The sequence below is a fragment of the Enhydra lutris genome, unplaced genomic scaffold (genome assembly GCF_002288905.1).
Source record: "Enhydra lutris kenyoni isolate GAN:26980312 unplaced genomic scaffold, ASM228890v2 scaffoldscaffold1, whole genome shotgun sequence".
Taxonomy (NCBI): Eukaryota; Metazoa; Chordata; class Mammalia; order Carnivora; family Mustelidae; genus Enhydra; species Enhydra lutris.
In genome coordinates this window covers 39,013,862-39,041,676 of record NW_019154085.1, presented here as the reverse complement: position 1 = coordinate 39,041,676, position 27,815 = coordinate 39,013,862, and the positions used below count along the sequence as shown (strand labels likewise).

The following is a 27,815-nucleotide window of genomic DNA, read 5'->3' as shown; positions in this document are numbered from 1 at the left end:
ATGTGGGGCTCGATCCCAGGCCACTGGAATCATGACCTGAGCCGAAGGCAGATGCTTAACTACTGAGCCACCTAGGCCCTCCTAGACATGCCTTTTAGACATGGATTCCAACATGATGTGACCAATTTCTCGTTCCTAGACTTTACCCCAATCTAAGCAAGCCAGAGGCAAATACCAGGATTAGAAGGAAACTGACAATATGCCATCAAACCGCGGTAGCAATTTCAGTGAACATGAGGTAGGAATATCTTGTGTTAGATATGTCTCCTCCTGTACTAAGCACTGATACTTCCAGGACTAGGCTAAAAGGAAAGTGAGAGATTGCAGTAGAAGAAACCCAAAGCTTTCCAGAGCAGCCTAATCAGACATGTTGTTATGTAAATTACTACCACCACACTAGCCTGTGAGCTGTTAGTGTGCAAAAGCCATGGATCCACCTTGAATCTGCACTGCACGGAGCATAGCTGGTAGCAAAATTCCTATACAATTTATCCAGTTTGGGTTCTGTGGCAGATAAAGATGAACTGTGCGGGAGCTGACTCAGAGGACCCCTGTTATTCTCCAGGCATTCCAGCTTGTCACTGTCCGTCCTTAAGAGTGCAGTGTTTCAAACTGAACCCTATATTCCATATGTGATCTGACCAGCCAAGACTACCCATCTGTATATTTCATAAATGTACTCTCAGAGTCCGTCAAGAGCTTTGATAGTCACATACATGGCTGCTTTTTACTGAGCAATTTAATTGACCTAAGTCTTCTCCACCTGTTTTTTAGGGAGCCACATCTTCACCCACTGTATACTTCTACATTTTGGGACATACCTGCAGGACTGAACAATTGTTCCTATTGAGGCACTTCTATCTTAGATTCAGTATACAATAGGATATTTCAAATTTTTTTCTTGGATCTTAACATCTGTTATCCAGTATCTTATTAGCTTTCCCTACCAGATTCCTGCCAACTACGAATCTGATCAGCAAGTCACACAGGTCTTCCTTTACTCCCTATTAACAGTACAAATAATGAAGCTTTCCAATTAAAGCATGCCATCAATCTGTATTGTGTGTACAGTCATTTAAACAACCACAAGGCCACCAGGCCACCTAACTGCATTACCACTAGCAGTGACAGCTTACAGATTTCTCTGACCGTATGACACACATATATTCACACATAAAAAATAAGTATCATACATACACGTACAGTACCACCGAAGAGTACTTATCCTTACCTACTAAAATTACCATGTTACTCTCTATTCTATTTTATTCTGTCCTAGTCCCGTTTCCTTCCTCCCTCTTAAAATGTTAAGCTGATTTCAAAAAATAAGTATCATACATACACGTACAGTACCACCGAAGAGTACTTATCCTTACCTACTAAAATTACCATGTTACTCTCTATTCTATTTTATTCTGTCCTAGTCCCGTTTCCTTCCTCCCTCTTAAAATGTTAAGCTGATTTCACACCCCCCCCCCCCCCCCACCTCCCCTCTGGTAACCTTCTGTTAGTTCTCTAGTTCAGAACCTGTTTTTTGGTTTGTGTCTCTTTGTTTTTTAATTTGTTCACTTGCTCTGTTTCTTAAATTCCACATATGAGTGAAATCATATGGTATTTGTCTTTCTCTGACTGGCTTATTTCACTTAGCATTATACTCTCTAGCTCCATCCATGTTGTTGTAAATGGCAGGATTTCATTCTTTTTTATGGCTGAATAATATTCCATTGCATATAGTTACCAAATCTTTACCCATTCATCTATTGATGGATTCTTGGGCTGCTTCCATAATTTGGTTATTATAAATAAATAATGTTGCAATAAACACAGAGGTGCAAACATTCCTTCAAACTAGTGTTTTTGTATTCGTACTAAGATAAACACTTTCTATCCATAAAACTATCCCTCCCACCTTCTTGAACTCCTATGGTAAATACTTCTTATACATCTTTAGATTCACAGAAAAGGCTGGCCCTGAGGTCCCATAATGAGTGTGGATATCAGGATTCAAGGCAAGTCTCTTGACTCCAAATTCTCTTTGTATTTATCTTTTTTCATCTTACATACAGATCAAGGATTACAAAAACATACAACAAAATAGTATTAAATTATCAGAGTATCCAGAAATAAATATTTACCAAGTGACTTTTTAAGAAATACTGATTTTTAAAATTCTGATCAAACAGGCAAAAGGCAATTTCTAAGATTACTGAGTTAAATAAATGTGAAAAGATACCCCTGAATCTTCCTTACCCCCACAAAACAAAAACTGGCCCATCCTTCGGTTTCATACACTTTGGAATGGATTTTTACTGCTCATTACTGACAACTGAAGTTCCTTTTCTATTAAACATCAGAAATGCACACATAAAGAGCTAGGCTATGAAAACTGTATACACCCTTCCAGGTTCAAGTAAGACTGCCAAACACATGCAGAGGTCTGAGTGACCATGAGCTTTTCGATCCTCTCGTTTTAAGTGAATTACAGAATGAGTACTTAATGAAACGGGCTTAGTAAAAGTAATGTTTAGAAATAATTTCAATTTTGTGTTCTTCTAAAACTGGCTTTCTGTTCATCCTTGAGAGTTTCTTTTACTCACACTAAACATGGGAATGTCAAATTATGAATGCTTATGAAATATTCTCTAATGATAAAGTTCATTCTAGATTTGAGCAACAAAGCAAGAGATACACATTTATAGGAGAGGGCTTTGCTTTAGTAGCTGATTTATAGACAAAAGTTATTTTACAAAAATTTGTTTTAAACCACCAGCTTGTGTTAAAAAAAAAAAAAAGCTGTGTGTTAATTTTATGAACAGGAACCTCATGATAAATTTCACTTATTGAGAGAATCATATTACTCATGTCAAGTTTTACTGTGGTAATTTCAGTGTGCCATGCAGTCATTATGGACTTTCAAGACTAAAGTTATGATAACTAGGTACAAGAGAATATTTCAAGCTACCTCAAATCCTTTCTGGAGCAAGGTGGGGTATATGTAAACATCCACTCCAACAGTTCTACAATTCACTTTAAAGACAGAGTTGGAAGTATTTTAACTAAACTGAACACACGGCTAAGTAACTCTTAGGAGTTAAGAAGTGTACTAACTTCACTTCTGCAGAAAAAAGTGTGCTCTTTCTATACAGATTTGCTCTTCACCCCAGCTGAAGACTGGCCCCAGGAGCAGTTTTCAAATGTCTTTTGTTGTTTAAAGGTGGTCTGCTCAGGACTAAACCAAGAAGCCATGAAAGGGAGTACTCTTAAAAATGTTTTTCTTCTAGTTGTGACTAAATGAATACCAAAGTCTAAATCAGCTTAGTAATATTACAAATAAAGTTGAGTTCAAAAAAACCAAGGTCCATGTCTTCACGTTTCAACTTTCTGTATGAATATAGTTTGGCAAAACTTGGTATTTTATATCAATAATTCCATGCAGAACATACCTCTAACAATGTCTTTTAAATAATGCTTCAGAGCTGAAATTGTTGGATCAACACAGCTCTTTTCTGAGTCAGCAGGGGGTCACTGCAGCACTTCCCCAAAGGACGGGCTGTTTTATAACTTCTTCAGCAAAAATACTCAGGTCACAGCTTTGGGTCTTATCTCTAATGGGTGACTGGATGTCCCCTCCCTTCTGGGCAGGATCTGCCCAGCTTTACTTTGTATTAAGGTACGAGGCCAGTTGTCCCTGGAAATCATAAAACAAGAGAAGATAAAGAAACTCCCTATCTTCTCTCTACTAGCCAGATGCATCTGAGTCAGGACCATCAATGAATAGAAGTGTCAGTTCTTAATCTTTAACAACACAGAAGAACCAACCCCTGCCTTGCGCACCTTAGAGAGCAATTTCTCATGAAGAATGACCAGCCAACAGGCTGCTCTGGCCACAAAAAGACCACATAATGTTCTGTGCAGTTCTGGATGCCAGATACTGCAGTAAAAGAAGCCAAGGAGATTCTGAGTGACTCAGGTAAGGCAGTAGTCTGAGAGTTGGAACATGGAAGATTCTCAACTTGTACCAAAAGCTTATGCCAATTTACACTGCCATCAACTGTGCATCAGCTAACCAACAGTGGGCTCTAGAAATCCTTTTGATTCCTGCCAATCTGTCAGATTAAAAACTGCTGTTTTCTTGATCTCCTCCTCTCCCCATACCTCTCATCCTTGCAATTGTTTTCATTTGAATTGCTGATCATTGGTACAATGAACGTATTTTCTTGCCTATTGTCCATTTCCATTTCCTTAGTAAAACTGTACATCTCTACTGCTCATTAGTCTACTGGGTTTGGAGTATGTCTTCTTACTGATTTGTAGGATACTGTATAATTATCAATATCATCTCTTTAGCTGGTTTTTTTTTTTTTTTTGCAAATATGTGTTCTACTTTGCCATTTGCATTTCAACTTCTTAAACTTAACGTACAAATCATTTTCTTATAGCTTTATCTACAACCATTTTCTTTATGAAGTCCAGATTTTCTATTGGGCCTGTAACTACATGCTGAATATAAATGCGAGATTTCATATTTACAGGTATCAGACATAATTTACAATTAAACAATGAATAGCCTTCTCTGAAATGATGTTCTAGGACAATCTAACAAACCTCACTAAATTATTCAACTTGACAAAGCATATCAACTTTTTTTTTTTTTGAGAAAGGCTACTTTATTTTATTTTTTTAGATTTTAATTTATTTATATGACAGACATAGATCACAAGTAGGCAGAGAGGCAGGCTCCCTGCAGAGCAGAGAGCCCAATGCGGGGCTCAATCCCAGGACCCTGGGATCATGACCTGAGCCGAAGGCAGAGGCCTTAACGCACTGAGCCACCCAGGCGCCCCAAAGCATGTCAACTTTTACATTAACGCTCCTTAGTTGTGGGGAAGCCAATCAAGAAATCCACTGTAACAGGAGTTCATGACCTTACTCCAGATAATCACCAACTAATTAAGTTATCTGGAAGAGTGGGCAGCAGAGAATACATTCTTAAATATAACTACACTAAAATGCATGTTAAGTAAGTACAATATTAAATAAACACAAAATAATACATTTTTCAAAATTATAGGTGTATGATTTGAGAATACTTTTTTAAGATAAATCTACAGACATGTCTTTTATTTTTTATGATTTTAAAAAAAGATTTTATTTATTTATTTGACAGAGAGAGACAGTGAGAGAGGGAATACAAGCAGGGGAAGCAGGAGAGGGAGAAGCAGGCTCCCCACCAAGCAGGGAGCCCGATGTGGGGCTCGATCCCAGGCCACTGGAATCATGACCTGAGCCGAAGGCAGATGCTTAACTACTGAGCCACCTAGGCCCTCCTAGACATGCCTTTTAGACATGGATTCCAACATGATGTGACCAATTTCTCGTTCCTAGACTTTACCCCAATCTAAGCAAGCCAGAGGCAAATACCAGGATTAGAAGGAAACTGACAATATGCCATCAAACCGCGGTAGCAATTTCAGTGAACATGAGGTAGGAATATCTTGTGTTAGATATGTCTCCTCCTGTACTAAGCACTGATACTTCCAGGACTAGGCTAAAAGGAAAGTGAGAGATTGCAGTAGAAGAAACCCAAAGCTTTCCAGAGCAGCCTAATCAGACATGTTGTTATGTAAATTACTACCACCACACTAGCCTGTGAGCTGTTAGTGTGCAAAAGCCATGGATCCACCTTGAATCTGCACTGCACGGAGCATAGCTGGTAGCAAAATTCCTATACAATTTATCCAGTTTGGGTTCTGTGGCAGATAAAGATGAACTGTGCGGGAGCTGACTCAGAGGACCCCTGTTATTCTCCAGGCATTCCAGCTTGTCACTGTCCGTCCTTAAGAGTGCAGTGTTTCAAACTGAACCCTATATTCCATATGTGATCTGACCAGCCAAGACTACCCATCTGTATATTTCATAAATGTACTCTCAGAGTCCGTCAAGAGCTTTGATAGTCACATACATGGCTGCTTTTTACTGAGCAATTTAATTGACCTAAGTCTTCTCCACCTGTTTTTTAGGGAGCCACATCTTCACCCACTGTATACTTCTACATTTTGGGACATACCTGCAGGACTGAACAATTGTTCCTATTGAGGCACTTCTATCTTAGATTCAGTATACAATAGGATATTTCAAATTTTTTTCTTGGATCTTAACATCTGTTATCCAGTATCTTATTAGCTTTCCCTACCAGATTCCTGCCAACTACGAATCTGATCAGCAAGTCACACAGGTCTTCCTTTACTCCCTATTAACAGTACAAATAATGAAGCTTTCCAATTAAAGCATGCCATCAATCTGTATTGTGTGTACAGTCATTTAAACAACCACAAGGCCACCAGGCCACCTAACTGCATTACCACTAGCAGTGACAGCTTACAGATTTCTCTGACCGTATGACACACATATATTCACACATAAAAAATAAGTATCATACATACACGTACAGTACCACCGAAGAGTACTTATCCTTACCTACTAAAATTACCATGTTACTCTCTATTCTATTTTATTCTGTCCTAGTCCCGTTTCCTTCCTCCCTCTTAAAATGTTAAGCTGATTTCAAAAAATAAGTATCATACATACACGTACAGTACCACCGAAGAGTACTTATCCTTACCTACTAAAATTACCATGTTACTCTCTATTCTATTTTATTCTGTCCTAGTCCCGTTTCCTTCCTCCCTCTTAAAATGTTAAGCTGATTTCACCAAAAGAATAATAGGATGGAATCTGTAGTTTGTAAAACTTAGAATCAATCTGAGGAGCTCTTTTACTAATGACGGCTAACTTACGATGTTGAACTTTTCCAATTATCGTAAGGCAAAAAGATTTCATGACTAGGTTTAAGACTCAAAATTAGGAGGCGCCTGGGTGGCTCAGTGGGTTAAAGCCTCTGCCTTCGGCTCAGGTCATGATCCCAGGGTCCTGGAATCCAGCCCTGCATCAGGCTCTCTGCTCAGCGGGGAGCCTGCTTCCTCCTCTCTCTCTCTTTCTCTCTCTGCCTGCCTCTCTGTCTACTCGTGATCTGTCAAATAAATAAATAAAATCTTAAAAAAAAAAAAAGACTTAAAATTAGTTACATACTACAAAGTCTTATTGAGAAACATCTGTAATACATGAATAATTAACTAATTCCATGAATATGTTAAAGGCCTTTTATCAATGATGTGCCATCTTTAATTTTATCTACATTGATTCATTTATAGATGGTCTTAAGGATTTAAGAATGACATTGTTATAGTTTTAGAATTAGTTCCAAAAAATGTGAACGTCACCACTATTTCTTTACAAATTAATACTGTATTTTAATAATACAAAAGGTCAATCAATGTCCACATTTTAAAATGTGAAGCCATCAGTCTTCAAGCATGAAATCATATACCCATTTTTCTTCTAGTTAAATTTACTGCTCACTTTGCTGCAGGGTTGTGTAAACATAGTCCACATGATCATGGGCAAACATCATGGTTTCACTCATGTTTTAGTAAATAAGAAAAGCAAAAGCCAATCCCGCTCTTTTTTTTTTTTAATTTATTTATTTGACAGACAGAGATCACGAGTAGGCAGAGAGGCAGGCAGAGAGAGAGGGAAGCAGGCTCCCCACCAAGCAGAGAGCCCGACATGGGGCTCGATCCCAGGACCCTGGGATCATGACCCGAGCTGAAGGCAGAGGCTTTAACCCATCGAGCCACTGAGGCGCCCCCCAATCCTGCTCTTTTAAAAAGACGATAATTCCCTAAAAAGAATGTGTAATAAAAACTGGAACTGTAAACAAGTGAGAAAATTGGAAACAAAGTTCAAATACTGAAAAAAAAAAGGCTTTTAGAAAATTATTTTTGTGTCAAGATAGATCAAAAAAGTAAAAGAAGTGCTGTGGTTATAAAAGGGTACACCTGAGAGTGGTGAAATAATTTTTATTTTTTTTTTTTAGTTATTCTGATGAAAAAACCGCATTTTGAAAAAACAAGTGCCTTTTGAAAGTTTACAACCTTCAGGGGCGCCTGGGTGGTTCAGTTGGTTGACCGTCTGACTCTTGATTTCAGCTCAGATCATGATCTCAGGGTTATGGGATAGAGCCCCATGTTGGGCTCCACACTCAGTGAGGAGTCTGCTTGGGACTCTCTCCCTCTCCCTCTGCCCCTCCCCGCCAATGCATATGTGTGCTTGCGGTCTCTCTTTCAGATAAATAAAATCTTAAAAAAAAAAAAAAATTAACAACCTTCAAACTTCTATCTAGTGGATCAGATATAAACCTGGAAAATCATTCTCCTTCAAGGTCCAGCACTGCTATTTCTGTTCTGGCCACACGCCCATGAAAGCACAAACATGCCACAAAACCAGCCTGAGCTGCAGCACCATAGTTGGAGATCCGAAGATCTGTTTCCTTTTTAAACTGCTCTAAGGCCACCATATAGTGGTATTTAGTGTAAAGAGACTTTTTCCAGCAGAAAGTATTCAGAATCACAGAATACACAGTTCCTGGGCCTTTTAGAGGTTTGTGTAAAACATTTTACTCAAAGAGGATTTCTCCTAAGGAGTCAACACATCCTTTCCACCCCTCAGCCTGTGGTACACATTTACTAGTTGTTGTTCCAGGCCTTCGAATACAACTGGGGAGACAAGGTGTACACACAGAAAGACTGTAATCTATAGAGACTAACGCATGCCACAAGACCCTGTATGAAAAAGCCCAAATAAGTGATATGAGGAGCAAGTTCAGAGGAAAGACACAGTACTGTGTGCTCAAGACCTCAGACTTCAACTGAGATGCTTCTTGAGCTGCATTTTATAGACAGGATAAACTTGGATCAGAGTCAGAAAATGTATTACAATTGAGAGCTGGAGAGCTTCATGCAACAATCTGAATTATGATAAGAAAACAAAAATTATTTTGTAATTTTATCAAGCTCTGGTGGGTAATAAAGTATCGAGTGAAGAGGAAGGCAGAAGGTAAAAAAAAAAACCTCACTGTAAACTCAAGGGTTGTTTACAGAATAATCACATGCCTTCTTTTACTGCCCAAAGAACATTCCACACTTGATGGAGTGGTGCTTTCCAGGTGAGTGTTGACATCACAATACAGTCACAATGGAAAACTTGCTTTTTAATCTGAAAGCTGTATCTAAAATACACAACAAAAACATCTTATATCCAAGGAAGTCCAAAAGTTAAGGTTTAGGTAGAGGCCCCAAAACATTTAGAAAGCGCTATGATGGATGCAATTACTTAAGACTGAAAACATTTCTTTCTACAAAAGTACTGAATGTGGGACTCCATGTTTCCTTTACTATTTCAGCAGAAGAATCTACTGACTCAAGTGAATGTGGGGACTACAATATTTGTGAAAGTGCTCTATAATCTGCAAAAAAAACCATACAGAGATTATTATTTCTACGCTGGCCTCAAAAATCTACCTTCTTGGATTTTATTTCCCAAATGCTTGGATTATTGCTAGCCATATTGCCAAACTGTCAGAATCTTAGTGGTTCAAACAGGAAGTTAATGTTAATGAAAACAGGGTTTTCTACAGGTGTTTCTTGGCTGGGGGTGGGGGGGGGGGGGCAGGCAGAGGGTAAGCCTGCCCCAGTGGGAGACTAGCTAGTGTCAAAGACATGTCTTTATTCATGTACTGACCCTGCCCCAGGAATCATTCTCTTCGCCTTTCCTTATTTTTCCTTGGCTCCTTATGTGTTTGGGGTGAGGTGGGGAAGGGGGAGGGGACATAAGGGGGAAGAAAAGAGAAGGAACTATTACCTTAACTTTTTCCATTTCCCTCAACTGGAAAGCAAGGAACATGAAAGAATAGCTAATTTTAGCATGAGGGTGTGGCTTTTAACCTTACCATCATGATAAATTTGTTAAATACTGTGTGATCAATTCTCCTGTTTAGGTGAAAATAGGTGACCCTGCTAAGGGGACATTCTGTCTGGGAGAGATTACTAAATCAAGTCAAACAGAGAAAATGTATCAAGGTAATCAGCATGTATAGGGTACAGTAAAATAAGGTACTTCTATCATTTTTCTTCATAGTCAAAGAATTCTTACCTGTGTAACAATGGCCCTGGCCTTCAATTCTGTCTCTCAAGCAGCCCCTACTCCAGTGCACAAGGCCTATTTAGTACCTGTCATTCTGGTAAGTGAGAATGAATAAAAGTATTTCCAAGTTTATTCAACATCTTTTTCAAGCCCCTAGTAAGTGTGAAGCACTGAAGACAGTAAGTTCTAAATGGCTGCCTTTACAGAAAAATACTTTTTAATCAGTTATATGAAATGTATTCCATTCAACTAATATTAAAAATACCACTCATAAATTAAAATGGTTGAACTGTACATTCAAATTTCTGTTCTATATTCTACTCCTATCTCTTCTCAGAAATGAGAAACAACAGTAAGAATACAAGTTGGGTAAGGGCGGGGCGGGAGGGTGCCCAGCAAAGGGCACAAGGTAAATGTTAACAAACTACAAATGATGAGAAACTAAAATGCCACCCAATCAAATACTGGTACTTTAGACTAAAAGCAGATTAACAAAGCAGAACATTCCACCCTTGGGTAGCAAACATTCCAATCCCTCCCTGTGTATTTCTGGGCTTGCAGAGGGACTATCAGTGCAGTAGCTTTTAGTTAGGGGTGGAATTCCTTTGGGATTGATTCTGTGATCCAGGCCTTCAGGCTCCTCTGGGCCTTGAGGATATCTACAGGCAGAGGAGCCTGCTTTTCAGGCCAAAGTGAGAGATAAGAGACAAAATGAGAATAGGAAGGAATATGTGGCCTCAGAATGGACAAATAACCAAGAAGTTCATCGGAACTTATTTTTGGATGCCTAAAACAAATCAGACGGGAGAAGAACCTCAATAATCCTCACAGTTGTGAAGGTCAGAGGGTCATTCTACCTTGCACCCAGCACCATCTCCTTCTGGCAACTGCTCCCCACCCCCAACCATTAACATAGCTACAGTGGGAGGTGGCACAGTCCTGTAAGAACCACACTCCTGCGGGCCCGGCAAAGTAACCTAGAGGGGAAGGCAGACCTCTCCTTAAAGTCTCTATTGCAGGGCTGACACTCCACGAAAGCACATTTATGAAATGCAGATGGCCAGGCTTGCTATCAGGTGGGAATGACCTGTGTGCACAATGAGTCTGAGTAAGCAGAGAAACGCAGGAGCGAGTGCATGGTCATAATGGAGTTTGTGCTCCTGGTTCCAATTGCTGGTGAAGACCCTGGGGCACTGTTGCCTTTTCCCACACTTGCAGTGTTTTGACTCTGCCTGAGATAAGCTTTCACTAAATCCCTACCTTGTTGGAAAAAACAAAAGTTCCAAGCAACACAGGGGCTACCTGTAAGCTATCTCTGCTCTACTCCTGCGCCGCAAAAGGCAGCTCTAACAAAGGCAGGACTCAGACATTTCTCCTCTCAACGTGTGAGAGGGCCCAGACCTGCCTCACGGACACTAAGACTGGCACTGTCTTTATTCTTGATGTACTCTGCATACCTGCATTTGCAGCTGAAGATCTGAAATGTGTCATTAAATGACAGAGGAAGAAACATGAAAATAGTAACAACGTGAAAACAGGTGTGTCTGTTTATTCTCACAAACTGAGAATAAAGTTCGAGATTATTCAAACGCAAATTAAATGCACTTTTTCCTTAGCCATCCTAAACTGAGCTCTCAAGATGACCTTGTCAAATCCTGATATTTCCTTTTGGATACCACTGCTCTACCACTTGGAATACGGATTAAATACAGATTAAAAAACTACATAAATATAAGGGTCTGAATAGTGGTGTTACCACCTCCCTGAAAAGTTTTATGGCACCCAAGAACAACCACTTAACTAGAACGCCATACCTTCTCTTCTTCTTTAGTCGTTCTTGAAAGTGGAGGGAGAGTGGAAGAGGAAATCTAGGCGAAAACAAGGTGTTTACATTTAGAGAGTCTCAGTGTCTGACTTGAGACAAAGCAGAACACTGTAGAGTTAGAACATCATGGCTCTCATTCAGAGACCAACTCAAGGCAATGGAGTGAAAAGCCCTCTTGGTTCCTGAGGGACCAGGTAGCTGCTATGGCTCTGGAACTAGTGCCTCAAAACCAAGCAACCCGAGGATCTGACAGACAGCCTTGTACCCTGAGCACCAAAAACTGAGGACAGGGGGTCAAGAAACAGCTAGTTTTGCAACGGCCAAATGTTAGATGACATAATTTATCATCCTAACCAGGACAATTTGGCAAATGAAGGGGGATGCGATGAATAATTATGTAGGGACAAGCGGCATAAACCCGGACTTTCCCTAGCAAACAGGGCTTTTGGTCACCCATACCAAACTGTGGCTATCTTCCCTCCCCTATGACCAAGCCAACTTTTCTATTTCATTTACCCTGAGGGCCAAGCACCCTCCACTTAAAGCAGAGCCACGCAGTCACCTGCACATAAATATTAGTGGTGATGAAAATCAGTCCCTCTTGGCAATATTTGGTTATTTCAAATCATTTAACATCTATAATTCACTGCATTTATAGAGGAATATGCCCATGTCACAGATCCCTCCCACCTTAGGTGTTTCATTTTTTGTATAATGAGATTTTTCTGCTAATATTTTTGTAACTGAATATTGCTAGAAAGAAAAAATGCTACAAATTTTTCATATCTTTATGTGGTATATGGTTCTCTTATTGAACTCTTACTTCCAGTTTTCAGTTGATTCTGTTGGTTTTCCTAGGTTTTATGGTAACATCTGCACATATTGTTATTTTCCACCATTTTTTCCTAATAGTTACATGTTTTATTTGATGTTTTCTTGTATTGGCCAGGGTGGTATAGAATATGAGAAATGTTACCGGGCATGCCTATTTCACTTTCTTATTTCAAGGGGGAATTCTACTACAGCTTCCCTTTGGTAGGCTGTTTGCTGTTGGTTTAAGGCAGATACTCTTTTATCTCCTACCAGCTTTTAAAGGGCTCATAATCAAGAACTGGTCAAACAGCATTGTTATCTTGGCACACGAGGGGGCAATATGTACCACTGTGAGACCCCAAGGGTTTGAAACCCCAGGCTCTGTGACTTACCACCAATTTATCCTGGGGCAGATTATTTTACCTCTTGATCTAAACTTCTTCATCTGCAAAATGAAGGTAATAATAACACCAATAACAACCTCTTTGTTGGGGTTATTGGGAAGATTAATTGAAATAATTATAATGGCTGGCACACAGTAAATACCAAGTGTTACATGTTATTTGCCCTCTTTAATTAAGAGAATTTCCTATTTAATTATTTGCTGATGTTTTACTTAGGATTTTCGTGACTACTTCCATAAATGAAACTGAAACATAGTATTCTTCCTTTGTAATGTCTTATCAGGTTGCTGTTCTTATATTCTATCAGGTTTCTAAGAGTTTTTGCTAGTTTTGAAACATAATTTTGTTATCTTTTGGTAGTCTAGGATCTAGAATAAATGAGTATTTATTGAAAAGTCTCTTTAAAGAGACTCTTTTTAAAAGTCCCTTTTTAAAGAGAACTTATAATTTCTCTATCATCCAGATCCAGACCTCCACTCACTTTTTTGGCTGGGAGGCAGGCCATGGCCTTTAAACTATGTAATACATTCCATGATTAATAATCTGTTCAAGCGCTCCACTTCTTTTTAAAAAAAAAAATTATTTATTTGAGAGGAAGAGAGAGAGAGAGAGAATGTACATGGGGCGAGGGGTGGAGGGAGAAGGAGGAAAGAGGAGGACAGAGAAAGCAGCAGACTCTACGCTGCACTTGGAGCCCCACATGGGGCTTGATCTCACAACCCTGAAATCACAACCTGAGCTGAAACCAAGAGTCAGACACTTAATCAACTGAGACACCCAGGCACCCCTTCAAGTGCTCCACTTTTTTTTTTTTTTACACATTGCATTTTTTTTTAAATTTTAAAGATTTTATTTATTTGACAGAGAGAGAGATCACAAGTAGGCAAAGAGGCAGGCAGAGAGAGAGAGAGAGAGAGGAGGAAGCAGGCTCCCCGCTGAGCAGAGAGCCCGATATGGGGCTCGATCCCAGGACCCTGAGATCACCCTGAGCCGAAGGCAGAGGCTTTAACCCACTGAGCCACCCAGGTGCCCCAAATGTTCCACTTCTTAAGATAGTTCTGAAAAGCAACCAGTTCCACTTTTATCATTAGATCTTTCAAAATTGTATATAACACACTCATTTAGACTCAGTTTTCTCTGCTCAATTCTTTCTGGATGTACTCCTCTGTCTTGCTCCTACTATTTCTTATTCCTTCCTCCTTTCAACAACAAAATCCTCTGTAAAAGATAGTTTTACCCTTTCCACACACCTATGGGGTGTTTGCACACAGTATACTATGCTAGGCAGACTCATCTCTGTCTTCCTTCACCATATGTAAGTTTAAAAGTGGGGCAGCCTTCCTAAGACAAACAAGAAAAAAATGAACATGCCTTACCCTCACTACCACCCCCATGAGGGTTTTACCTTGTGTGAAGAAGGAATGTACTCTACTGTTCAGCCCTCTTCCCATCAACACAGGTTCTAATCACATACTACGTAGTGTTGAGGAATAAAAGCAAGACTAGCTCTTGAGTAAACAAATGGGTATGACCAATTATGAAGAACAGAGATGAATAATTTTAACAATATAAAGCTAGAAAATATTTACCATGCTGTGTGCACAAACCAGGAAGAAGTTAACAGTTCTAGTTCCTTTAAGTGCCTTGCCTACTTGAGAAGGCAAGGCACAGGGATGTGGGCCATTCAATCTGTGACTAATTTGCTATATAGCACTTAGGAAAAGCATATTATACAGCTTATATTCTAATGCAATGAACATAAGTAAAATAATCTTGTAAAAACATCAAAATAACTTCAAGTCCTAGCAAATATTCCAACTTACACACTTTAACATTTTTTATATAATCTCAAGTATGAATGAAACTATGAATCTTTACAGATACCTGTATCCTCCCTACATTCTTACCTAAGACACGGAGAATTCTATTACGAAAGGAAATAGTTACTAAACTATATCTGGTAGCTTCCAGAAATCAACACTTTGCTAAGGACTCACTCCCTTCTGGAGTATGTCCCAGCAATCAACATCAATTTCAGTCTCTATGATTTGTGGATTCCATCTTTCCCTTCTTTGGACAAACAGTGCATCAGCATCTCTAATCACCCTGCACAGCTCCCTCTCTTCACAGCTCCTCAAAGGTCACTGACAGCATATCAGTAATGTGAACATTCTCTGTGTCCTAGGACCTCACACACCCTGACCAGAAAACTGGACCTCATGTTTCTGTAACAGAAATTCCTTATGTTCCCAGATGATTCTATGTTCAGTACCTTGTGGTGGAAGCAAGAGTTTGGTGGGTTAAGACTGTACACTCTGGGACCAGGGTTTCAAATCTAGGTGTATGACTTCAGGGCAATTATCTAGCTTCTTTTTTCTACATCTACTCACCCGAAAATATGGGAATGAAAATACGGTTATTATAGGATTAAATGAGGTCAAGATAGAGAGGCTTTCAACTTTATACCAGCCACTAACATATATATGCTATGTTAGCGATTTTTAATTTTTACTTCATTTTTTTGCTCATACACGTAGAGAACCTTCAGGCTACCTCAACACTGAACTGGTATACCTCAACAATGCCAAATGGAACCTCTCATTTCAGCAACCCCAGGCACTACTGAGGACAAATGGGCAATAAAAGAGACAAACAGTTGGGGCGCGTGGGGGCTCAGGTCATGATCCCAGGTCCTGGGATCGAGCCCCACAGTGGGCTCCCTGCTCAGTGGGAAGCCTGCTTCTCCCTCTCCCACTCTCCCTGCTTGTGTTCTGGCTTTCACTAGCTCTCTGTCAAGTAAATAAATAAAATGTTTTAAAAAGAGAGAGACAGGGACGCCTGGGTGGCTCAGTTGGTTGAGCAGCTGCCTTCGGCTCAGGTCATGATCCCAGCATCCTGGGATCGAGTCCCACATCAGGCTCCTTGCTCATCAGGGAGCCTGCTTCTCCCTCTGCCTCTGCCTGCCATTCTGTCTGCCTGTGCTTGCTCTCTCTCCCTCTCTCTCTCTGACAAATAAATAAATAAAATCTTTAAAAAAAAAAAAAAGAGAGAGAGAGAGACAGAGAAACATTTAATCAGGGACCAACAACATCAACATCTCAGTAGATGAGGTAAATGAGGCCAAGCTATGTTCAGGACAACAGTGAACAGTCTACAAACTGGATTTGGCCCCCACCATTGTTAATCTCCTCTAAAGGTCCCTTTTCTTTGGGTCAGGACACAAAATTAAACTCCCAATAGCAATACGAAATACTGAGGATGTGGGAATTTTAAAAACCGCAGGAATGAGCATACAACAAGAAACAGCAACTTTTGCTTTGCCTTGTTCTTCTTTTAGTGAATTAAAACTATCAGAATGCCAAATTAATCACTGATGTAGGTATGTACATATCTGTACTTGATGACATTATAAAAGCAAGATTATTGGGCGCCTGGGTGGCTCAGTGGGTTAAGCCGCTGCCTTCGGCTCAGGTCATGATCTCAGGGTCCTGGGATCGAGTCCCCCATCGGGCTCTCTGCTCAGCAGGGAGCTTGCTTCCCTCTCTCTCTGTGCCTGCTTCTCTGTCTACTTGTGATCTCTCTCTGTCAAATAAATAAATAAAATCTTTAAGAAAAAAAAAAAGCAAGATTATTCTAAATTTAAGATACCATTAAAAGAGAATAGTTTAAAAATATACAACAATATGGCATACAGATCACCAATTGTGAGTCCATTTGCAACTATGAGGCAAAACAATTTTTTTTTTTTAAGATTTTTTAAATTTATTTATTTGTCAGAGAGAGAGAGGGAGAGAGTGAGCACAGGCAGACAGAATGGCAGGCAGAGGCAAAGGGAGAAGCAGGTTCCCTGACGAGCAAGGAGCCCGATGTGGGACTCGATCCCAGGACGCTGGGATCATGACCTGAGCCGAAGGCAGCTGCTTAACCAACTGAGCCACCCAGGCGTCCCGAGGCAAAACAATTTTAAGTGGGTTCTTTTTACTATTTTAAAACTATTCCAGAAGGCTGATATCCCAATGAATGACACATCTAGCTACAGATCAAAAAGAGTCCAGGTTCACTGAAGGCCACTTTAACACTTACAAAGGCTTAAAGTATTTTTGAAAATGTGTATGGTACAGCAGAGAGTCTTAGAGCCTCAGTTATCACAAAAGCTAAAATGGACTGGGCACTTAGAGCATATCAGACATGTTATGTAAAGCATTTCTCACTGAATTCTCACAAGTACTTTATGTGCAGGTTCTATTCTTGTTATTTTACAGATGAGAAAGCTGAGGCAAAATGGCATTAAATACCCACCCAACAAAACACCACCAGAATCTAAATGCAGGAATTCCAAGTCTAGAGCCCCTTTCCTTATCTAGCTGAGCTTTAGTTTTCTACCAGTCTCTCCAGAGCCTTCTCCCAAGAGTACCTTAGGCATTTATAAACTCATGTAATCGCTCAGTGTTTCTCAAATTACATGGTGCATTGTTTTAGTTGCTCATTACATTAAAAAATAAAGCAGGACGAAAACTATTTGAACACATCGTACACAGGAAGGCCCAAGTATTGTTCAGTGAAACTTCTCAGTTTTGACAGTGTCTTTATGTATGGTGCTGGGTCACTAATCAAAAATGTAATTTCTCACCATAGGTTGAAGTTAAAAAAAGAAAAAAAAAAAGGCTTGAAAAGCCACTTATCTGAAGTGTTCATTCTTTTACTTAACAAAACTGAAAATGAATTATTCCAACCTTTGTTGGATTTCAAACCTGACATAAGTAATCATCCCAATCAAAAAGTAAATGCTCTCTGAATTCCATACTATGTATTGATATTAAAAAGTCTGTAAAAAAGATTTCTCAGGGTGCCAGGGTGGCTCAGTGGGTTAAGCCTCTGCCGTAGGCTCAGGTCATGGTCTCAGGGTCCTGGGATAGAGCCCTGCATCTGGCTCTCTCTCTGCTCAGCAGGGAGCCTGCTTCCCCCCCCCCCCCCCCCCCCCCCCCCCCCCCCCCCCCCCCCCCCCCCCTTGTGATCTCTCACTCTGTCAAATAAATAAATAAAATCTTAAAAAAAAAAAAAAAAGATTTCTCAAACTGTATTCCAGTAGAAACCCTTCAAGACTTTGAGGGGAGTGTTTCCTGAGTGGAGGGGGTGTTCTTGTGACCAAATAAACTTGGCAAATTGGGAAATACTGCACATTGTATTTCCTTTCTGGACAGCCACAATGTACATTACTAAAAACTCTGACAAACTCTGATGAAAAACAGTAACACAGATCACTACCAAAAATTAAAATCTGATTAACAGTTTTTAACCCAATGTTTTCCCAAACTTAAATTTCATTCTGAAACTTCTCTCACCAACAGCCAATCTCTCATAAGACTAATGTTGTACAAAACAGAATTTGTGAAACACTGGTTTAAGTGAGCTTACCTGAAAAAGGGAGAGCCTAATAAGCTTCAGCTATTATAGTTTGTAAACCTTGAAATAAGCACAAATATAGCAGATATAAATAAAATACACAGAAAACGGTATTTTGGTTACTATTTCATCTCTGCTGAGCCGTTTTATCAGAATATTACACACCTCTATCATTTAATAAGCATTTACAGAAACAAGTATTCTAATCTAAAAACACAAGGTGGGAGAAGAGGGAAGAGAAGAGATATGAAAAAAGATTTTAAATAAATTACTATCTATTTCAAGGATTTCAAAGATTTCAAATAAATTACTATCTACAGTACAAAACTTAGATACGTAAGAAAAACTCACACATGAGCACAAGATGAATAGAGAATAAAACCATACTATACAGGGCCAAATGATCTGTAAAGGTCACATTGATGACCTGAGTTCCGTCTCCCTGTCTGGAGAATTCAGAAGTAAATGAACTGGCTGATAACATGCAGCAGAGAGGGAAAGAGTTGTTTACCTAGACTAGGAACTCTTTGCAACTGGCATATAGAATAGGACTCAGCATAATGGGCTATAAAAACTGCTTGTGGAACAAATTAATTCATAATAGATGTTTAGGAGTTATGAACGCTCAGGGGTGGCGAACAGCTGCCATCTCTTATCAGTGAGAGAACCTCAGCTGAAAATGACTCTATGATCCAAGCCAGCATATCTACTGGCGGATTAGAATCAATTACAGTCGATGAATACTTATCTTAAGCATGTTCTTCACGTCTTCAACTGTGATTCTACATTTTGGTCCTTTCCACTTTTCTACTCTTGTTGCCTTTGGTAATATTTTTCCTTTTCCCGAAACAAAGAGTTCTTAGAACTTCACAGCATATATACTTAAAAGCTGACAATGAGTTTGATGTAAAGCTTGAGGATTTGTTAATCATTAACTTGACTTACTAAGCTTGTACTTTACAAGCCGATAACATTTCGTTCTTAACCATTTATTCCTAAGTACAAAAGCAGAAAATACATATCGTGATGTTACATTACCTGAAGCAGAGAGCTACCATATGGTGAACTAAGACCAGGCACCTGGCCAACCAGAAGAGAACAATGTTAAAGAATGGTTACATGCCATAAAGCCCTTGTAAAGGAACGGACTTAAAGACTACAGTCAAAAGGAGAGGTAGGTAGTACAAGGGGAAAAAGAAAAGTCAGAAAAGTCTACACACAGGATCACTGAAAATAAGAGCAAAAGAAAGGGACTTTCTGTCTGGTCCCATTCGCATAATAATGGCATGACTGAAGCCCAAAGAGGTGGAGTGACTTGCCCAGAGTGAAATGATTAGTCACTGAGTCAGGCAGGACCCAGCCCAGGCCTTCCAAGCCCCAGGCTTCTGTGTTGCCACTGTAACAAAGGCCTCCCATCTTCTCTACAAGACTAGTATGAAAAATAAACACTACCCACTGGCCTAACTAAAACTAGAAACCACTAATCAAATTACAGCTCTCAACAACCAGAGTATGTAGGACAAACCATCTCATTTTGTACTATAACATGGTTACTGTCTGGAAATCTACTAAAATCCTCATTAAGCTTTATTTACAAACCTCAATTCTGAAGTACTAAATCAAAATGGTCAGGAAAAAACCAAGACCCTATTAAGGAAAATAAAACTTAATACCATATTCCAAGGAGCACACATTTTAAAGTGAGGCAAATCTGGGTTCAAATCCCAGCTCAACTGTACAATGCCTGTGCGACCTTGGAAAAGGCCCACCACTTTCATTTTCCATCTGGAATGATGCTAGAGAACTACCTACCTTAGAGGTCTGTCCAGCACTCCATAGTATTCAATGGTAATTTTCTCCCCCGATCTATTTTGGGTTTTTGTCTATTTCAACTTTTAACTTCATACAACCACCCCTAAGAAACTTGCCAGCTACATCAAAATGATAAACACGAATAAACACCTTTAAAAAAGGATTAGTGCCAAAGACCATTTAATATGTGAAAATAATCTTTGTAAATGTTAGTGTAAAGGTTCAAAAAAGACATTACTGCATAAAGTATAAAACTTAATTTCTTTCAAGCAAACTAGATAAAGAATGAAGAGAAGCAGGCTCTGAGATCAGTCCCGTGGCTAATAAGTCACACGACCCTGAGCAGGTTGACTCCACTTTGTAGAAAGCCCCACTAGTTACAGCTCAAGGTTCATCACACACTGCCCTAGTAACGGTGGACCTGTGCCCATCTGCAGAAATAGGGTCTCTAAAATTCTCACCTTTCTTCTCCCCTGAAACAGTCTGGCATCAGCAGCATCACAAAACTATGTCCAGCACTTGGTTATGTGCCAGGCCCTGTTCTGAGCATGTTAGATGTAACTACTTTAATTCCGCTACAGTTTTCTCAGATATGGTGTGTATCACACCTGTCCAAGAAATCCAAGCTACAGTGAAGTGGAGGAACTTGCCTAACATCATAGAGGCCACAGGACGGTGAGGGTTCAACAATCCAGGCAGTCTGCTAGTGCTTTAAAGCACTAGTAACAATGCCACTCAGAAGTCAATAAATCCCAGAGTGGGCCTTAACTACAGACATGTAGAAAGAAATGTATTTCTTCTTTGTGCCCAAATACAGCTCATACATAATGCACTGTGGAGGGAGAGAACCATGAGTGACGTGTTCACAGTTCCTTGTAGGAGATCAAGCTACAGTTTGTTAGACAAAGTTATAAAATAGCAACTTAAGATCAAGCTACAAAAGGTATATTTTGTTTCCTGAACATTTTATTAAAATAATCCAAGTGTTGTGATGTTTTTATTATCATACCTCCTTAGTCCTCAAGGAGTGATCTGATGGATAATGTTCCCAAGGAATAATTACATAAAACCAGACTGCTGCTAAATACTGGTTAACTAGACTTTCTCCGTCTTTGTAACCACGCATATGAAAATGCGGATATACATATAAACAATCAAACCCAAACCTACAACACTGTACTTTGAGTATCAAAATCTCAAGTTAGAAATACTGTATCATGTGAACAGGTGTGTGCTGGACACTGCCTACATAAATGGCCAGGCGGTCTTTACCTCCCTCCTTTGGGGCCACTTCACACCTGACTGACCTCCTGCAATTCCCTACATGCCAATCTTCCTTCCTCTACCAGTTTACCATCACAGCTGATAATAAAGCACAATTCTGCCATCCCCTCACCCCTTCTAAAAGCACAGTGGAGCCAGGAGGCTCAGTACGGTAGAGAATCATACCTACATATATGCACACACATAAATCCCAAAATAAAATGCTAATGGCAACAACCTGTTAACCTTTATTCCATTACTATCAGTCCGGCATCTGTCACCCATCTTGCAGTAACTCTTCTCACCATCCTGGAAAGGCCTGAGAAGCAGACGTGGACTTGGAACAAACATTTAACATTTACCGGTCTACTCAGTAGTCTGGTCTACTCCCACAACTGCTGGTAGTAGAAATGTTTGCCTCACTTTGCTCCGCCATCATACTCTGGACTGATAAAGGCAGTGACTAAGGTCCAGTCGGATAGCATCAGAATGATGAGACAACAGAGGAAGAACTCCCATACAGCTCACTTCCTTCTTTAATTAAGGGTGGCCCCAACACCAGTCTTCTTTCCAGTAAAAACCAAACTACAGACTGATGACTAAATTGCTATGCAATTTTTAGGCTACTTGACTTAATCTGTGCTCATACAAATACAAGATCTTTACATCTTTAGAAATAATAAAACAAGTCCCAAGCAACCTAACCTGATAGAGGTGGAATGTGATTTTCTTTCCCACAATTTTATGACACAACAAAGTTTTACCAACATTTTTGCTGTTATCCATACTAATCCACCTAACACATTCCTAGTTCTGGAACACCAGACAACATCCACAAAATAAAATTCCTAGTTAAAAGGAGCAGTGGAAAAGGAGAAAGTATTTTGTAAAACAGAAACACCACCAGGAAGGTAACCAGAAGATACTACCTGAAGAGAAATTCTACCCTATAGTGGATTTTATATTTTGTGTGCTGGAGGTGGATGTGGATTTATGTCTGTATTTTTATGGCAGATGGCAAAGCTGTGACTAATCAATAATCAATCCCTCCTGGAAAAAATACTCTAGGGAGAGCATGGTAGTAATTACAGAAATCTGTAAACTACAAAAGATGGTCAAGGAAAAAACTTTAAATATTCAAAAATTATAAAGGATGCTTTGTGGTATATACATTTGCAATCTAAAAATAAAGATTCAAATAAAACCAAATGATAAAGCTAAACCCCATACCTACATTAGACTTTCCTAACTACTCTTTTACACTAACTTTATGAAAATTTATACAATCTAACTCAACATCTCACTTTATATCCCATTAGAAACAGAAACAGAGAATTAATACATTTAGAATGTAAAGCAAAAGGAAAAAAAAAAAACAACTGGTTTAAGCAAGAACCTGCAGTCTAAAATGCTAATGAACTAAAGTGAACTGTCTTGAAATGGAAAAAAAAAGTCCCTTTAGTTATAGCAGCAAATTATTTCACCAGATTCTGTATTTTACTAATGAACACCAACATAAAAACTACATGTAGCCTGCATCTTTGTGACGTCATGATCAAAAAGTATTAACCTATATAGACAGCCCTGGTATAAAGATATTTTTTAGAGGTGGGAGGGCAGGGAGGGTAAGGTGGGATGGGGAGGTGTATCACCGGGTATGGGAGATACTACACCAGATAAGAAAATCTATTTAAAAACTACATCTACTTGGGGCGTCTGGGTGGCTCAGTTGTAAATGTCTGCCTTCGGCTCAGGTCATGATCCCAGGGGTCCCGAGATCGAGCCCCCCTCCCACCCCCCCCCGCCCCGCATACAGCTCCCTGGTCAGCAGGAAGCCCGCCTCTCCCCCCTCTCACCATGCCTCCCTCTGTCAAATAAAAAAAATCTTAAAAAAACAATGTCATCCCCCCAATTTACCAGAATTTATGAACCTTTCCCAATTTGATGACAACCCCCCCCCCCCCCCCCGAAAAATAAGGCCTCTCATCAATCAGCAATAGGATCTAAATCCTACAAATAATAAATATACTTCAAACAAGGCACCTTTAGAAACAGTTCGGCCAGGGCGCCTGGGTGGCTCATTGGTTAAGCCACTGCCTTAGGCTCAGGTCCTGATCCTGGAATCCCCGGATCGAGCCCTGCATCAGCCTCCCAGCTCCCCGCGGGGAATCTGCTTCTCCCTCTGACCTTCTCCCCTCTCATGCTCTCTCTCACTCTCTCTCTCAAATAAAAAAACAAATAAATACACCTTTAAAAAAAAGTTCAGCCCACAGCAGCAGTTATTAAACATGACTACTGCATGTTATCGGAGATAAATGCAACCTTGTCAGAAAAAAGGAATACACTTAAGACTTCCCTTACTTGGGTAAAAATATTTTACATAAAGACACTTTATGTAAAACGTAATACTTAATGACAAAAAACTTGAATAAAATTTATATATATATATGTACATATATATATGCAGTTTTTATTTCATCATGCAAGGAAAAAATAAGTATAAGAAGACAAAAGGAAATATGCAAAACCAAATCTAAGTGGTAAGATTACAGAAGATAATTTTTAAAAATTTCCCAGTACCTCTTGCACTTTGTAAGTTTTTTAACTGAAAAAAGTTGACATTCACTCATCATATAAACAAACAACAAACAAGTGTTTATGAAACTAACATGGGTTCTGAGCTGCTTCCACAAATCATATATTCTAGACTTTGAGTAAAGCTAATTATCTGCTAGTAATTGGGGAAAAATGTACAAAATCAAGCTAGATTTTCACTTCTCACTCTCCCATATTTATGTAACTGAAAATAAAGAAATGTTTACCTTTCTATAAAAAGTTTCTATGTCCAACTTGCCATCCCAGAATGCTAGTAACAATCTGATTTTTTAAAATCATCAATTTAGACTGCTTTACAAAATGCCATTTCGAAAAAGTTATGATCAACTCAGTAATTCCAAAGTGTAGCCAGCTAATACACCGTGGGAGAAGTTTTGATGCATTTTAGTGAACCGCACCAACAGAATTGCCTTATGTGCAAAGAGCTTATTTTAAACGCATCTTTCCATTACCTCTTAAGAGCATGATATCTAAATGAAGCTTTTTGCAAAAGGTACTTTGCTTAGCCTGGACATGGATTTATTTGTAGCTGTCAAAATCGATCTCAAACTGCTTTATATTCAAGGCACAGAACGTCAACTCTTCACTGGGCCTCCTTCTCTTTCTTTCACAGGACGGCCTTAATATCTCCTAGCTTAAATTTCCGGGCTCATGAGTCACTGAGTAATGAGCTCTAAGTTTACCTAGAATGCCACTCAAATAGCTCCTCTACAATATTCAATGGTCTGGCCCCCCAATACCTCTGTAGCCTACCCTTAACTCCCCAACATGACCACAGACAACTGAATTATCCACTATTTCTAGACTATGCCTTTTTATCTTTGTCCTCTAGTTTGCTGTCCCTCCTCATACCGTCTCTTCCCCATCCGTCCTCTCCCAAACCCCACCGGGCCTTCAAGACCCAGCTTGGCACCGCCTCGCCAAGGAAGTCTTCCAGATCTCTGCTAGGCGGAAGTGATCGATCGGTACGGTTATCCCCGGGTGTCTTTCTAGCACTTTGTAGTTCTTTCACAGGACTTATCACCTCTTTTCTGGTATCGAGGTTATTTGCGTACTGGTCTTATCTCCCACACCAGAGCGTAAGCTCCTCGGGGGAGGGGACCTTGGGCCCCGGTTCCCCTTAGAATCCCTCTGGCGCGGACCGACTATAGCGCCCGCACGCAGTGCAGCGCTCGGCTTGGTTCAACCGAACTCAGGAACACTCCGGCCGCACAATTCCTAACCAGAAGTCAGTTAGGCATTTTCCCCAAATGAAGATCACAAAAGATGCTGCCTGCCTCCCCACAGCAGGAAGTTTACCAGGGGCCAGGAGTGAGGCGGCCAGAGCCGTGTGCGATGGGAGTGACAGCTGGCCCGACCCGCACCTCCCTGCTCACCCGAATCCGGCCGCGGACGCCCCCAATCGCCAGCTGTGCCAGAGAACCGCGAGGGGTGGCAGGGGAGCACCGGGCGTCCAGAGCCCCGGCCGCAGACCGCTGGGCGCCGCGCCGGAGGGGACTAGGAGGGAAAGCTCCGCAAGGGGCCCGGCCCGGGCCGAGCCGAGCCGAGCCAAGCAGGGAGGGCGGGCCACGCGGGCCCGCCGCCTCCGCCACCGGAGAAAATGGAGGCAGCCCGGGACCCGATGACGGGCCGGGGCAGGCGGAAGCCAGGCGGGCGTCTGCGCCGTGAGCAGGGCCGGGCTGGGGGGTCACTCACCGGGCTGGGCCGGGCGGCTCCCTCTCCGCCTCCGCGTCGTCGCCGTCCCCGTCCTCGGCCGCCGCCGCCTCGGGCTGCTCGCTGGGTCCCCGCGGCGCGGCTCGGGCGCTCGGCCCCTCCGTTGTCTTCCGCCTGCTCCTGCTCCCGGCGACCGACTCCCGCGGCGGCGGCGGTAGCTGCGCGGGCGGACGGCGGCCCAGGGGCTCCCGCGGCGGCCGCTGCACTGCTGCGCTCACTCGCTTGGGCTGCGGCTGCGGCTGCTGCTGCGGGACCAGGCGCCGCCTTCGCCTTCGCCGGCTGCTGGAGGATCAGTCTCTCCCAGGCCTCGCCGCTCCCCGCTCCCGGCCCGAGCCCGGCTTTGACGTACGCACTGCGCAGCCGCGGAGGGCGCGACGTCGGGCGGTGCCGCAACGCCCCCTGCGGCCTCGGGCGCACCCCAGCGGCCGGGCGGACTCGCGACAGCGGAGTCCGCGCCTAGGCCGAAGCGGGAGGGGACGCAGAGAAAAAGCAGCAGCGGGAGCACGGGAAGGTATGTATGGGGGGGGGGGGGGGGGGGGGTGTTCTTTCACCTGCCGCTTCAGTGTTGGTGCTCAGCCTTCCTTGGCTGTCTCAGCACTCTTCCTGGAAGAATCCTACGTCCGCCTTCTACGACCACTTCCTCAACCGTTAACAAAGCTTTATTTTTTCTAAATGCCAGGGGCCCACTTTGTGTAGACAGAGTCTTTCATACTTGCGAGGGACAGGTAACTCTCATGTAGTATCCTCTGAGCCAGAGTGCAGAAAGTGATGGGATGATCCAGATTAATAGGACTCAACAGTCTGGATTTAAACTCCAGCTCCACGATGTGGTCTCCAATGGATTATTTCATGTCCCTGTGCCGGGTTTCCTTACACACACACACGCTACGTAGAAATGCCATGCATATATATTTTTGTTTCACTCTGTTGCTTTGGTTTAATTTGTAATTGAACCGGGTATTTTCGAGCATCTACTGTGTGCCGCTATTCTAAGCGGCAGGACAGTGAACAAAGCAGTCCCCGCTCCTGAGACATGCCAATAAATAAACCAACACATATAGGACATTGGGTGGTTTCTGGTGCTATGGAGACAAACAGCACAGACTAAGGAGGGAAGAGAAGGGAAGACACTGTTAGTTACAGCGCTCCTAAGGGGAGCAGCTACGTGAAGAAAGCAGGTTGTGAGCTTTCTATATGGAAAGGCAGAGGGAACAGCAAGGATGAAGGCCCTGAGATGGGACACCAGGAAGCCCAACAAGGCAAGCGCACTGAGGGAGGAGAGAGGGGAAAATAGGAGGAGAGAAGGGGGAACCAAACAGAACAAAGTGAGGACTTTGGTTTTCACTCTGCATGAGATGGGAAGCTATTTGGAGGGTTTCAAGCAGAGAAAGGCCGTGGTCCGAGCCTTCAAAAGGCTGTAAAGACCAGCCTGAAGGGCCTGTGGGTTTCAGCCAAGATACTGGTTAGAAGGCCTTTGAAATAATCCCGTCAAGAGAAGACAGGCTCAGCCCTGGGTGGTAGCAGTGGAAGAGGAAAGAAGTGGTCAGGTTTTAGACACATTGAAAAGGTAGAGCTTACAGATTTTTGCTGATTTCCAAACTTTTTTGGTTTTTGGCTTTTCAAGCAATTGGAAGATACAGTTGGTGAAATGAAGATTTAAACAGAAGCAGAAAGGAAGGGAGGAACTCTATACATCTGAGGCCATATTAAGTTTGAGCTGCCTGTTAGACACCCAACTAGGAAACTGGATATAGAAATCTGGGGTGTGGGGGAGAGGTCCAGGCTGGAGATAGAACTTTGGGAGCCCTCAGAATAGGTAAAATCTCAGGACTCAGTGAGGTCATTTAGGGAGTATTAGTGAAGTGCGGGGGCCGGGGATGAGCCTGAGACCCCCTGATATTGAGAGGTCAGACAGGAATATAACA

At 41.4% G+C, this 27,815-nt stretch overlaps 1 protein-coding gene across 1 annotated transcript in view; it reads right to left on the bottom strand.

Annotated features, from left to right (window-relative positions):
- Positions 1 to 26,202, bottom strand: part of LOC111141812 (calcium binding protein 39) — a 93,657-nt gene extending 67,455 nt beyond the window's left edge. The window contains exon 1 of the mRNA XM_022494643.1: positions 25,873 to 26,202. The gene's annotated coding sequence lies outside the window, so the exon portion shown is untranslated. The remainder of the gene's footprint in view (positions 1 to 25,872) is intronic.
- Positions 26,203 to 27,815: the final 1,613 nt, after the last annotated feature.